The sequence below is a fragment of the Notolepis coatsorum genome (assembly GCF_963971535.1).
Source record: "Notolepis coatsorum genome assembly, chromosome: 14".
Taxonomy (NCBI): domain Eukaryota; kingdom Metazoa; phylum Chordata; class Actinopteri; order Aulopiformes; family Paralepididae; genus Notolepis; species Notolepis coatsorum.
In genome coordinates this window covers 23,209,108-23,219,107 of record NC_140178.1, presented here as the reverse complement: position 1 = coordinate 23,219,107, position 10,000 = coordinate 23,209,108, and the positions used below count along the sequence as shown (strand labels likewise).

The 10,000-nt window shown below is 46.3% G+C and overlaps 1 protein-coding gene across 1 annotated transcript in view; it reads right to left on the bottom strand.

Moving 5' to 3' along the window:
- Positions 1-10,000, bottom strand: part of LOC311240062 (junction plakoglobin-like) — a 397,693-nt gene that overhangs the window by 268,168 nt on the left and 119,525 nt on the right. The window lies entirely within an intron of this gene.

The following is a 10,000-nucleotide window of genomic DNA, read 5'->3' as shown; positions in this document are numbered from 1 at the left end:
TTAGCCACGCTTCTAGGCCTCTTTTCTTTTGGAAAGAATGATAAAAAAAACATTAAAAAAATGTTGTATATATATTTTTTTTTTCTCGACTAAGAGGTTGGCAGTCGACTACGGCTCCTTTCGATTGATTAGTCAACTATTCGACTAATAGGGGTCAGCCCTAGGATTGAGTAATCTTCATTCGGAAAAGAGAAGAATTCTGATCTAGATATTTCAAGATTCTAGGTCTTACTTCTGCACACTGCCAGTCAGCCTGTGGGCAATGGAGAGATACACTTTCAATTTAGACCCAAAGAGAATCACCCAATTCAGATCAAATTTAAAGCAAGTCTTTATCATAAACGGTTCCAAATATATTTAATGTTTTGCAAAACATGTGGGCGTGACACTCTGCTTTAGAGCGTTAACTCAGAAATGGACTTAATTCAGAGAGAGACTTAAGTATGGGAGGGACTTAACTCAGAGAGGGACTTACTCAGAGAGGGACTTAACTCAGATACTTAACTCAGAGAGGGACCTAACTCAGAGAGGGACTTAACTCAGAGAGGGACTTAACTCAGATACTTAACTCAGAGAGGGACTTAACTCAGATACTTAACTCAGATACTTAACTCAGAGAGGGACTTAACTCAGAGAGGGACTTAACTCAGAGAGGGACTTAACTCAGAGAGGACTTAACTCAGAGAGGGACTTAACTCAGATACTTAACTCAGAGAGGGACTTAACTCAGAGAGGGATTTAACTCAGAGAGGGACTTAACTCAGATACTTAACTCAGAGAGGGACTTAACTCAGAGAGGGACTTAACTCAGAGAGGGACTTAACTCAGATACTTAACTCAGAGAGGGACTTAACTCAGAGACTTAACTCAGAGAGGGACTTAACTCAGATACTTAACTCAGAGAGGGACTTAACTCAGAGAGGGACTTAACTCAGAGACTTAACTCAGAGAGGGACTTAACTCAGAGACTTAACTCAGAGAGGGACTTAACTCAGAGACTTAACTCAGAGAGGGATTTAACTCAGAGAGGGACTTAACTCAGAGAGGGATTTAACTCAGAGAGGGACTTAACTCAGATACTTAACTCAGAGAGGGACTTAACTCAGAGAGGGACTTAACTCAGATACTTAACTCAGAGGGGGACTTAACTCAGAGAGGGACTTAACTCAGATACTTAACTCAGATACTTAACTCAGAGAGGGACTTAACTCAGAGAGGGACTTAACTCAGATACTTAACTCAGAGAGGGACTTAACTCAGATACTTAACTCAGAGAGGGACTTAACTCAGAGAGGGACTTAACTCAGATACTTAACTCAGAGAGGGACTTAACTCAGAGACTTAACTCAGAGAGGGACTTAACTCAGATACTTAACTCAGAGAGGGACTTAACTCAGATACTTAACTCAGAGAGGGACTTAACTCAGAGACTTAACTCAGAGAGGGACTTAACTCAGATACGTAACTCAGAGAGGGACTTAATTCAGATACTTAACTCAGAGAGGGACTTAACTCAGAGAGGGACTTATCTCAGAGAGGGACTTAACTCAGAGACTTAACTCAGAGAGGGACTTAACTCAGAGACTTAACTCAGAGAGGGACTTAACTCAGAGAGGGACTTAACTCAGATACTTAACTCAGAGAGGGACTTAACTCAGGGACTTAACTCAGAGAGGGACTTAACTCAGAGGGACTTAACTCAGAGAGGGACTTAACTCAGAGGGACTTAACTCAGAGAGGGACTTAACTCAGAGAGGGACTTGAGGTCTTAACACAGATACTTAACTCAGAGAGGGACTTAACTCAGATACTTAACTCAGAGAGGGACTTAACTCTGATACTTAACTCAGAGAGGGACTTAACTCAAAGAGGGACTTAACTCAGAGAGGGATTTAACTCAGAGAGGGATTTAACTCAGAGAGACAACTAACTCAGAGAGGGACTTAACTCAGAGAGGGACTTAACTCAGAGAGGGACTTAACTCAGAGAGAGAACTAACTCAGAGAGGGACTTAATTCAGAGGGACTTAACTCAGAGAGGGACTTAACTCAAACAGGGACTTGAGGTCTTAACACAGATACTTAACTCAGAGAGGGACTTAACTCAGATACTTAACTCAGAGAGGGACTTAACTCAGATACTTAACTCAGAGAGGGACTTAACTCAAAGAGGGACTTAACTCAGAGAGGGATTTAACTCAGAGAGGGATTTAACTCAGAGAGACAACTAACTCAGAGAGGGACTTAACTCAGAGAGGGACTTAACTCAGAGAGGGACTTAACTCAGAGAGAGAACTAACTCAGAGAGGGACTTAATTCAGAGGGACTTAGATCAATACCTCCACCAACACCTCCATCAATACCTCCATCAACACCTCCATCAATACCTCCATAAACACTTCCATCAATACCTCCATCAACACCTCCATCAACACCTCCATCAATACCTCCATCAATACCTCCATCAACACCTCCATCAACACCTCCATCAACACCTCCATCAACACCTCCATCAATACCTCCATCAACACCTCAATCAATACCTCCATCAATACCTCCAACAATGCCTCCATCAATACCTCCATCAACACCTCCATCAATACCTCCATCAATACCTCCAACAATGCCTCCAACAATGCCTCCATCAATACCTCCAACAATACCTCCATCAACACCTCCATCAATACCTCCATCAACACCTCCATCAATACCTCCAACAATGCCTCCATCAATACCTCCAACAATACCTCCATCAACACCTCCATCAATACCTCCATCAATACCTCCATCAATACCTCCAACAATACCTCCAACAATGCCTCCATCAATACCTCCATCAACACCTCCATCAATACCTCCAACAATGCCTCCATCAATACCTCCAACAATACCTCCATCAACACCTCCATCAATACCTCCATCAATACCTCCAACAATACCTCCAACAATGCCTCCATCAATACCTCCATCAATACCTCCAACAATACCTCTAGCAATACCTCCATCAATTCCTCATCAACGCCTCCAGCAACACCTCCATCAAAACCTCCAGCAACACCTCCAGCAACGCCTCCAGCAACACCTCCAGCAACACCTCCAGCAACACCTCCAGCAACACCTCCAGCAACACCTCCAGCAACACCTCCAGCAACACCTCCAGCAACGCCTCCAGCAACGCCTCCAGCAACACCTCCAGCAACACCTCCAGCAACACCTCCAGCAACACCTCCAGCAACACCTCCAGAAACACCTCCAGAAACACCTCCAGCAACACCTCCAGCAACACCTCCAGCAACACCTCCAGAAACACCTCCAGCAACACCTCCAGCAACACCTCCAGCAACACCTCCAGCAACACCTCCAGCAACACCTACAGCAACACCTCCAGAAACACCTCCAGAAACACCTCCAGCAACGCCTACAGCAACGCCTCCAGCAACGCCTCCAGCAACACCTCCAGCAACACCTCCAGCAACGCCTCCAGCAACACCTCCAGCAACACCTCCAGCAACACCTCCAGCAACACCTCCAGAAACACCTCGAGCAACACCTACAGCAACGCCTCCAGCAACACCTCCAGCAACACCTCCAGCAACACCTCCAGCAACACCTCCAGCAACACCTCCAGCAACACCTCCAGAAACACCTTGAGCAACACCTCCAGAAACACCTCCAGAAACACCTCCAGAAACACCTCCAGCAACACCTCCAGCAACACCTCCAGCAACACCTCCAGAAACGCCTCCAGCAACACCTCCAGCAACGCCTCCAGCAACACCTCCATCAACACCTCCAGCAACACCTCCAGCAACACCTCCAGCAACACCTCCAGCAACACCTCCAGCAACGCCTCCAGCACAGCACACTGACGGGCCCCGCAGGAGACACACATCACCACCACAAAGGAATCACCTCTTGGGTACGTATGTGTAATATAAGGACAATACCGCGCGTAACATTCTGAGTTATCTCGTGATAAGACAGACAAACCAGGGTGAAAACAAAACACAACCTCGCCGGTGGAGATAATAACACTAATTAGTCAGACTGCCAGCACCATTTCATGAATCAATACAAGGAGATGGATTCTCTCCACTGAAACAAATAATCTACAACTTTGCCCCGTCCACTTAATGACAGAGGAAACATCCGTGTCCTGCCTCTCTCCTTCTTTAAACAGCCCTGGTCAAACATGCAGATCTGATGATTGGGTTATCAATGGAGCAGTAAGCCGGGGGACTAGCTATGTTGTTTAATCAATAGAGCCTGTCAGCAGACAGGAAGTCAGATGATCGCTGGCTAATAACCAGGGTCTGACTTGAGGCTTTTAAAGGTGAGTAATGGCATCATAATGACATCGTTAGTAAAGCTAGATTAATAAGGGGGGAATGGGAGGGGAGCAATTAACGCATTGGAGAGAATCACACACACACACACGCACGCACGCACGCACGCACGCACGCACGCACGCACGCACGCACGCACGCACGCACGCACGCACGCACGCACGCACACACGCACGCACGCACACACACACACACACACACACACACACACACACACACACACACACACACACACACACACACACACACACACACACACAGTGGGGCAGCTTAGCTCCAATTTTCAACAGAATTTTGTGATAAAAGCACCTAATTTGGTACAGCTTAATAGACAATAATTCACAGAACGTGTAAGTCGCTTTGGATAAAAGCATCAGCTAAATGACAAAATGTAAATGTTAATATATTTAGAAGAAATCTGGATATTGGGCCACTGCAAATTCGCCCTCTAGTGGCCATGGCAGGCATCAATGTTATTAGATCACTTTTAGGGGGGCTGTATCACCCCGAAATTTCATATCAGCCATTACGAAAAGACATAGGAGAATGTTACCTTTCCAGTGATACCAATGTTATTGTTCTAGTCCAGATAGAACCAGAGATTTGCCATTTTACATATTGAATGTCTCAAAATTGACTGGGAGCTTAGTTTTTTCAACATGCATTGGTGACATTATGTAAAATGGCATATCTCTTGTACTATTTGAACTAGAATAATAATATTGGTATCTCTGGAAAAGTAACATTATCTTTCCATAATGGCTGATATTCAGCCGCCCTAAAAGCGATATAATTACATTGATGCCTGCCATGGCCAGTAGGGGGCGGATTTGCAGTGGCCTAATATCCAGATTTCTTCTAAATATATTAAGCTACATTATATACCAAGTTTGACGCTTTTATCACAAAGTGCACAACAGATACTGAATTCAATAGCACACTGAAGGCCATCTATATTATTACATGAACACATTCACACACACACACGTACAAAGACACACATCGACTATTGTATTATGCTACTTTATCATTGTTTTTCGGCCGCTACTTTGCACATACTACATCTGGACAGTTTTAAGTACCTTGGAGTCCACATATCCGAGGACTTGACATGGACCACACACATTGACAGTGTAGTCAAGAAAGCACGACAATGCCTCTACTTCCTTAGGCGCCTAAGGGCTTGTGTCCATAGCGGACGTTTTTTTCAAGGTGGACCGCTTTGAAAAAAAAAAAAAAAAAAAGCTCAGAGCGTTTTCCTGGGTCTCGCAACTGCCGCAGCTCCGCCCCTTCCTCGATGTTGATTACCTTGATGAGCGCGCTCCTTTCCAAAAGTTTAACTAGTTTCAACTTTATGCGCTGGGAGCGCTCCGCCCAAAAACGCTGCCGCCGAGAGCTCATAAACGCGAGGCGCGGCACTGTAGCATAGAAATGAATGACAGGAAGGAGCTGACAACTCATAAAACGTCCGCTATGGACACAAGCCCTAAGGAAGTTCAACGTGAGTCAGAAGATCCTTAAGAACTTCTACTCATGCACAATAGAGAGCATCCTGACTGGCAATATCACCTCCTGGTTTGGGAATAGCACCGCACAAGACCGGACAAGACCGTACAAGACCGTAGCAGATTGCAAAGAGTGGCCCGTTCAGCCGAACGCACAATTGGAGGTGGGCTTCCCACTCTCCAAGACATTTACAACAAGCGTTGTAAGAATAAGGCCAAGAGAATAATAAAAAACTCTAGCCACCCAAACAACTGCCTCTTTGAACTGCTGCGGTCAGGCAAGCGATACCGGAGTCTCATGGCAAGCACAGAGAGACTCAGAAAGAGCTTCTATCCCCAGGCCATCAGGATGCTCAATGACAATTAACACTACAGTATGTAACAAACCATCAAACACACTCACAGCACACACACCCACACGTACACACCCACTTTAAATGGACAACTCACTGTAGCACCCACTTTACACACTTTAGACACTAACACACTTTATATTTATATATTATATTATTGGCAACTCATTGCACATAGCCCAGCCTTACCACCTTACCACCACAAGGTGGCACCACAAGCTACCTCATCCCATTTACCTCATCCCATTTATATTGTATTGTAAACACTCTGCATTGTATATTGCACCACAAGTTACCTCATCCCATTTACTGTACCTCATCCCATTGATATTGTATTGTAACTACTCTACATTTTTGTCTTGTTTACACTTGTTTAAGTACTTGACTTTCTATTTTATACTTATTATACTTTTTATAATTATCTATTTTTACCTAGCACACTCTCGGGAGCAAAACAGAAAGAAGCATTTCATACAAAAGTATCCTGTATTTCTGTATGACAACTAATAAAGAAACTTGAACTTGAACTTGGCTGTGATTGTTTTGTAATTTAGGGCTATTTTTACTGTTCTTTCTACTGCTGCTTTACACACACTTATTGTTATGTTATGCACTCTAGAGCTGCCTTATCACTGTTCTGTTGCCACTTTGCACACATTACACCCACAATGTGATTACTGATTCAGATTCAGATTATTTTATTGTCACAGCTTTTTTAAATGTACATACATGCATTATTATTATTATTCAGAAAAACGTGAGATGCTTGTTTTTACCGGATCCTCAACCGTAGTCAATTTGTAGACATTATACAACAATCAAGGGAAAAAAAAAAAAATGGATAAATGAATAAGAAAATGCTCATCTTGGATGTGGACCTGAGACTGCGGTACCGTCTGCCAGACGGCATGAGCTCAAACAGTTTGTGGTTTGGGTGGCTGGGGTCTTTCAGGATCCTGTGTGACTTGCTGACGCACCGCTCGGTGAATAGACTGATTATGGTGGGTCGTTTGCATCCGCAGGTCTTTTTGGCCGCTCGCACCACTCTCTCCAGTGTTCGGTGGTCGTTCTGGTTGTTGTTTCCAAGCCATGCGGCGGTGCATCCAGTCAGTATACTCTCCGTGGTGCCTCCGTAGAAGGCCCTCAGGATGTGTGGCCCCATGCCAAACTGCACATTAGTATTGTAAATCAGTGTATTACAAATTGGAGCTGTTTATGTCGTTTATTTTATTTGCTACAAGGCTGAAGAGCCAAGACAAACATGTTTCACTAATTTATGCTGCACTGTGTGAAAGAGGTGACCAAATAAACAAATCTGGCTCTGAATCTGAATCTGAATGCACACACACACACACGCACTCACACGCACGCACACGCACACACACACACACACACACACACACACACACACACACACACACACACACACACACACACACACACACACACACACACACACACACACACACACACACACACACACACACACACACACACACACACACACACACTGACACTGACACTGACACTGAGCAAGATTTACAAGAGGGGCCAGCTGGCTATTAGCACATTGGGAGATAAAGAAAAACATGATCGGCTGTAAAGAAGAGACTCTTCTGGTTCCATTGGACCCCTTTTCATTCGGATATATTGAGGTCAGGTCAAGGGACCGCTTTGAAAATGTCCATGCCCATTATTTCACCGTCAAACTTCACCACAGTTTCCAGTGAGCTAGTATGACATGGCCCGTACGTTAATTCCTTGCAATCTCTAGCTTCATATGAATCATGATACCAGTGTCCAGGGCTGGGGGCGATATGGCCAAGATATCATATTTCAATATGATTTTGAGTTTCGACGGTATAACAGTATTTAACAGTATAGTTTTCCACCACAAATTCAAATGTGATATGACATTATGACATTTGTATGACTTTATCTTAATATAATACAATTGTCACGGTCCTATTTCATCCAAATTGGACTGTTTTCTTGAACCTTTCAATACAGCTGCAAGGAATCTCTTATTGATTCCCTTGGAAATATACTATAATATAAATATATAAAGTATATTTAGCAACGCTATAGTAAAAGCCCATATACCCTTGCATGGATCCATGAAGGTATACCTTCATATTCTGTATATTGTATACCTCACATCTCTACCACTATCTTCACATCATCAAATAAATGTAATTAATTTATCTATTACACAGCAACATGTGTAAAAAAGGTGCCGATGGCACTGTTGAGACACCCCACTGCAGACACCCCACTGCCGGGTGCTGTGCCCTTCCCTTCCCCGCCCCACACTCACTCTCCCATTCAGCCAGAAGGAGCAGTGTCCACCAACCACCTGGAGCAGTGTCCACCAACCACCTGGAGCAGTGTCCACCAACCACCTGGAGCAGTGTCTACCAACCACCTGGAGCAGTGTCCACCAACCACCTGGAGCAGTGTCTACCACCCACCTGGAGCAGTGTCTACCACCCACCTGGAGCAGTGTCTACCAACCACCTGGAGCAGTGTCTACCAACCACCTGGAGCAGTGTCTACCAACCACCTGGAGCAGTGTCTACCAACCACCTGGAGCAGTGTCCACCAACCACCTGGAGCAGTGTCTACCACCCACCTGGAGCAGTGTCCACCAACCACCTGGAGCAGTGTCTACCACCCACCTGGAGCAGTGTCCACCAACCACCTGGAGCAGTGTCTACCAACCACCTGGAGCAGTGTCTACCACCCACCTGGAGCAGTGTCTACCACCCACCTGGAGCAGTGTCTACCAACCACCTGGAGCAGTGTCTACCAACCACCTGGAGCAGTGTCTACCAACCACCTGGAGCAGTGTCTACCAACCACCTGGAGCAGTGTCCACCAACCACCTGGAGCAGTGTCTACCACCCACCTGGAGCAGTGTCTACCAACCACCTGGAGCAGTGTCCACCAACCACCTGGAGCAGTGTCCACCAACCACCTGGAGCAGTGTCTACCACCCACCTGGAGCAGTGTCCACCAACCACCTGGAGCAGTGTCTACCACCCACCTGGAGCAGTGTCCACCAACCACCTGGAGCAGTGTCTACCAACCACCTGGAGCAGAGTCCACCAACCACCTGGGGCAGTGTCTACCAACCACCTGGAGCAGTGTCCACCAACCACCTGGGGCAGTGTCTACCAACCACCTGGGGCAGTGTCTACCAACCACCTGGGGCAGTGTCCACCAACCACCTGGAGCAGTGTCTACCAACCACCTGGAGCAGTGTCTACCAACCACCTGGAGCAGTGTCTACCAACCACCTGGGGCAGTGTCTACCAACCACCTGGGGCAGTGTCTACCACCCACCTGGAGCAGTGTCTACCACCCACCTGTTGCAGTGTCTACCAACCACCTGGAGCAGTGTCTACCAACCACCTGGAGCAGTGTCTACCAACCACCTGGGGCAGTGTCTACCACCCACCTGGGGCAGTGTCTACCAACCACCTGGAGCAGTGTCTACCAACCACCTGGAGCAGTGTCTACCAACCACCTGGAGCAGTGTCTACCAACCACCTGGAGCGGTGTCTACCAACCACCTGGAGCAGTGTCTACCAACCACCTGGAGCAGTGTCTACCAACCACCTGGAGCAGTGTCTACCAACCACCTGGAGCAGTGTCTACGTACCACCCACCTGGAGCAGTGTCTACCAACCACCTGGAGCAGTGTCTACGTACCACCCACCTGGAGCAGTGTCTACCAACCACCTGGAGCAGTGTCTACCACCCACCTGGAGCAGTGTCTACCAACCACCTGGGGC